Below are 5,905 nucleotides of genomic sequence, written 5' to 3'. Positions count from 1 at the left end.
ATATTTAGTTGATTATTGAAAATACTTCCAATTCATTTAAGGTGAGTTTTTGGCTTTGTCTGTGATGCTAGGAATCAAAGCCAAGGCCTTATGTATGGTGGGCAAGTATGCTACCACTGAGCTACATCTTCAGCCTAATTTTTTTTGGTTTTGTTTTGTTTTTCAAGACAGGGTTTCTCTGCATAGCTCTGGCTGTCCTGGAACTCACTCTGTAGACCAGGCTGGCCTCCAACTGGGAAATCCACCTGCCTCTGCCTCCCAAGTGCTGGAATTAAAGGTGTGTACCACCACTGCCCAGCTCCAGCCTAATTTTTTGTTGTCGTTTTTATTTAAAATCTTTTTTTCAAGATGGATTCTTCCACAGGTATGGGGACACATCAGCAACCTCAAGATCTTATGCTTTAAGGCAGTCTACATATCAGGACCTTGTCTCAAAGATTGTGACCCTCAGTCTTCCTGCCTGGGCTCCCCGAGTAAGTAGCTGGAGTGATAAGTATGAGGCACCGTGCCTGATCTATTTGTAGATTTAAACATTTTTATCATCTGTTGATGGACAGCAAGGATAGTTCTGGTTTATTGCTATTGTGAACACAGCAGCAATAAACACAGATGTCCAAGCATCTCTGTGCAATGATGTAGAGACCTTCAAAGCATAAGGCCAGGAGGCATAGAGCTGGGTTTTCTGAGTTATGAGAAACCTCTCTACTGGTTCATCATGGCTGCCCTAGTTTAGATTCCCTGAGGCAATGACTAGGAGGGTCCTCTTCTCCCCACACCCCCAGTAACTACCACAGTGTTAACTGTTACTTTTATTCCATCAAAAAATTTGAAGATTAGGAAGGAGGGAGATCAATATTAGAGCACTTGGCCTGTCTGTATTTGAACCCCAGCACTGAAAAAATGATAACTCAGGCAAAATTCTCCAACACTTAGGAAATACTATGATATCTTGCAGGCATAGGCCTAGAAGCTTCAAACAGTCTCAAGAGTACAGTAGATAGCAAAACACTTGAGAGTCAAGCCTGAAACTTTACAATGGGCTCAGGGATCCTCATATTCTGTCTGTGTGTCTATCTCATAGTCTCTGTTTCTCTCTCTCCCTCCCTCCCTTGTTCCTACTTTTACATTTATTGAGCATCTATAGCAAGGAGCAGAGCAGAGAGTAGAGACAGGCTTTTGGAGTTCACTGGCAGATTTTCAGAGCTCCAACAGAAAATTAACCCACATTAGGAAGTGGTTGAAGGTAGTGATGGAGGTGCGTAAGGAAACACCCAGTTCTCTGACTTGAACAAATGGATGAATTGTGCTAGCATTAACATGGTGAACCAGAGGGATGTGGCTGGGTGGGAAGGTGTGCTGCTGGAGTTTTAGGGGGATTGGAAGTAAAAATCTCAGTGTGTTAGGCTGGCAGGTGAATGAACAAAGGTGATGAGTGTCAACCTAGAACGTCTAAACCAGCTTTCCCAGCACCAGCTGTGGCACGGAGGACCCTGGCTGCAGGAGGTTCTGCAGGTTCAAGGGAGACTGATGAAGGGTGGTCTCGTGTCTTAGTGCAGACACACATGAAGCCATTTTTGGAGGGGAAGAAAAGTAAAGAATAAGTGTATCAAGGGTGTGAGAAGTAGCTACCTGCGGATACCAGGAAATATGGTTAGATATCATAGATCTGGGGGCACCAATCCACCCAGTTGTGGGTATCCCTTCATTTGCCCCACAATTGGGGGTATCAGCAGGATTCTTCCTCCTCTTCCTCCTCTTCTTCCTCCTCCTTCTTGGTGTATTTAGGCATGCCATCACACTAAGAAAGGGTTACCAAACCAAATGGTTACTTTTTTTTTTTTTTAATTCAAGACAGAGTTTCTCTGTGTAGCTCTGGCTATCCTGGAACTCACTCTGTAGACCAGGCTGGCCTTGAATTCAGAGATTAGTTTGCCTCTGCCTACGTCCCTATTGCTGAGATTAAGAAGTGCTCTACCACTGCCTGGCTACTTTTGATTTTTTTTTTTTTTTTTTTTTTTTTTTTGTCCAGGATATCCCTATGTAACCCCAGATGGCCTGGAATTCATTTCCCAGGCTGGGCTCTAACTTGTGGCCATCCTTCTGAGTCAGTCTTCCATACAGGAATTACAGACAGGCACCACCATTCTTGGCTGTTTATCTATTTTATCATTGTTTATTTGTTTTTTGTTTTTTTTGTTTTGTTTTTTGTTTTTTTAGGTTTTTCAAGACAGGGTTTCTCTATGTAGCCCTGGCTGTCCTGGAACTCACTCTGTAGACCAGGCTGGCCTTGAACTCAGAAATCCACCTGCCTCTGCCTCCCAAGTGCTGGGATTAAAGGTGTGCATCACCACTGTCTGGCATATTTACAGTTTAATGCCTTTAACACATGATAAATCCATACACAAAATAGTATGCCAGTCATCAGGCAGTTACAGAATGTTCTTACAAGACTAATTCATAATGAACCACAGATAGTGCCATCTGATGATGGGACAGAATTTAAAGTTCTACAGTGAATCACTTCATGTAAATTGCATAGTGCAGTCCTACTTCTGGAATGGTAGTACGTAGTCTCGGTAACCAAGTACCAAGTGCTTGGTCACAGGAGTTGTGAGCTGCTATGTAGACGGATGCTGGGAATCAAACCCAGGCCCCTGGAGGAGTAGCCAGTGCTTTTAACCTTTCCCTGAAGCATGCCTCCAGCCCCAGTGAAGGGTTTATGTCCCAAGTGGGACATGGTAGTACATGCTTTTAAACTTAGTAATTTGCTAAACATGCTTAGCAAACAGGAGCTTGAGGCAGGAAGATTGTGAGTTCAAGACCATCCTGGCAGGGCAGTGGTGGTGGCGCACGCCTTTAGTCCTAGCACTTGCGAGGCAGAGGCAGGCAAATTTCTGAGTTTGAGGCTAGCTTGGTCTATAGAGTGAGTTCCAGGACAGCCAGGGCTACACAGAGAAACCCTGTCTCAAAAAACAAAAAAACAAAACAAAACAAAACAAAATTCTAGACTAGAGCTTGAGATCTTATCTTAGGAAACCACATACAAAGAAAAGCTACTTTTAGCCTCAAAGGGGCTTAAAAGGTGGAGGGGGGATCATGCAAGGAGACAAAAGACTGAATACCCATTTGTCCTCATCTCTTACGAACTTCTGACTGAAATATGAGAAAGAATGGTATGGTGGTTTGTATATGCTTGGCCCAGGGAGAAGCACTATTAGGAGCTGTGACCTTGTTGGAGTACATGTGACCTTGTAAGAGGAGTATGTCACTGTGGGAGTGGGCTTTGAGACCCTCCTCCTATCTCCCAGGACACAGTCTGCTCCTGGCTTCCTTAGGGTGGAGATGTAGGCCTGCCTGGATGCCGCCATGCTTCTTGCCTTGATAATGGACTGAGCCTCTGAACCTATAAGCCAGCCCCAATTAAATGCTGTCCTTTATTAAGAGTTGCTTTGGTCATGGTGTCTCTTCACAGCAATGGAAACCCTGACTAAGACAAATGGTAAGAAACACAGTCTTGATCCAGTTATCATAGTAAATGTGTTCTCAATTTAAAGGCTGGCGAAACAATTCTGACCAAAGCACACAAGCCCATTAATTACAGTGTCCATAGTAGTAAAGCTGTAGTTAAGGGGCAGCTTCCATTGCAACCTATGGCTAGTCACTTTTGTTTCCTTTCAGGTGTAAGTTTTACTATTTTGAGACAGGATCTCGTATAGCCTCAGTTGCTTTTAAACTTAACTTTGTCAATGAGACTGCCCTTAAACTTTTGACCCTCTGCTTCCCATCATGCCACTATATCCACTTGAGATGGTATCCTATGTAGCTCACCCCAGCCTAGAAGTTGTAGCAATTCTCCTACCTGCCTTCCACCTTTAGGTAGAATTTCAGTTCAACCTTTTTTTTTTAAAAAACAAACAAACAAACAGACAAAAAACCATCTATGTAGCCCTAGTTGGCTTGAAATTCACCATGTAGAGCAGGCTGACCTGAAACCTGCCTCTACCTCTGTAGTCCTGGATTAAAGGAATGCACCAACAAAATCTATCTTCAGTCCGCCCCACCCCAACCCCACACAGAGATCTGCCTGCCTCTGTCTTCTGAGTGTAAGTATTGAAGGCATGCACCAGCACTGCCTGCCATTTCAACTTTTTACTGCAGATATTTTGCCCAAAGGTTTTGTGGATTAACCACTGGGTTTGAAAGGAGGGAGTGCTGTCAGGGTTCTAAGAGGGCCGTGGCCCAACAGGCTAGGCTACTACCAGTGAGGTAATGTGTAAACACAGGGCAATGATAATGGCTGACAACTACTAAGACCTCGCCTTGTGCCACAAACTGGGCCAAGTACTTTATGTCCATTGACTCATTTAATGTCTCAACAACATAAGAGACAGGAGGTGGATGTAATTACAAAATTAAAGAGCAGGAAGTAGCTTGCTCACTATCACACAGCTCCTGTGTGGACAACTGGGACCTGAACTCTAAACTCTGAAGTTTCAGAGCCCACAAGATTGTGGTGAAATGCTCTTGACACTTGATGGGGGTGTGAACCAATCCTGGAATCAGTCCTAGGGAGACATTTACTCTTCTTCCTGTCTAGGACAGGAAGGTGAGGCTCCTAAAGAGTTGATTCAAATCTTACCTGTGTGAAGCTAGCTCACCCCGCTCTACCACACAAAGCCACAGATGCCTGCCGCTCAGAATTCTTCCGGGCATGTCTTGACTAGAGAGAGAGATTATGTTTTTGCTCAAGGGTCCTTTCTTTGCTTAATCCTATTTATACCCGTTTCACTCACACTACAGACAAAATCATTAAAACAAGAAACCAGATTTCTGGAGAAGAAATTTGTGTGTTTAAAATCAGTGTTGCACAACTCTGGGAATGTACTCAAAAAGCACCAAATTGCTTAAGTGGAAAACTATAGTTATGTGAGTTATATCTCAATAAAACGATTTCTTGTTTTGTAGCTCATGACTTCAACAAGGGGCTGAGGCGATGGCCAGTCACTAAAAGTACTGGTTCCTAAGAAGACTCAGGTTCGAATCCCTGTACCCACATGGCTGCTTACAACCAGTTGTACTCCAGTTCCACAGAACCTAACACCCTCTTTTGGCCTCTGTGGGACCTAGGCAAAGACATATACTCAGGCAAAACACCCAATACAAAATAATTAACTTAAAAAACACGAACAGATTTTTATCATTTTTGAGTGATGCCAGATAGGCTCCTGATAGAAGACTGATGCAGAGAGAATTGGGGGCTAAGGTGACCTCCACTGAGGTTAATTTCTTATTCTCTTCACATTCTCTACCCTTGTACTAAACACAAGAGGAAAAACCAAAATGCCCTTTAAGTTAAACAGTGACTTATGATTTGAGTTGAATTTCCTAGAGAAATGTCAAGTTTTGGTGTTAAAAAATTGACTTGATTTTCACTTTAAAAAAATGGTTTGCTGAGCAAGGTGGCCCACATTTGTAATCCGAGCCCTTTATAGGCTGAGGTAGGGGGAGCAGAAATTTTAAGCCAGCCTCAGTTATGTAGTGAATTGGAGGACAGCCTGAGCTTCGTAGGAACCTGCCTCAAAACAACAAAACAGGGTAGTCACATGAGATGGCTCAGGGTACCTGAGTTCGATTTCTGGGACCCACAACCAGGAAGAAAATAGATCCCGCAAATGGTCCTCTGACCTTCACCTGTGTAAGTGTGTTCACTCATACATAATCAATATAATTAGAAAGGAAGAAAAAGGAAATAAGGAAGGTAATGAGGGAGGGAGACAGAGAAGAAAGAGAAAGGAAAGAAGGGAGGGGGGAGAGAGAGAGGAGAGAAAGAGAAAGGAAAGAAGGGAGGGAGGGAGAGAGAGAGAGAGAGAGAGAGACAGAGAGAGAGAGAGAGAGAGAGAGAGAG

Source organism: Mastomys coucha, unplaced genomic scaffold, assembly GCF_008632895.1.
Source record: "Mastomys coucha isolate ucsf_1 unplaced genomic scaffold, UCSF_Mcou_1 pScaffold23, whole genome shotgun sequence".
NCBI lineage: Eukaryota > Metazoa > Chordata > Mammalia > Rodentia > Muridae > Mastomys > Mastomys coucha.
The sequence above is the reverse complement of the archived record's forward strand: the minus strand, read 5'-3'. Positions refer to the sequence as shown.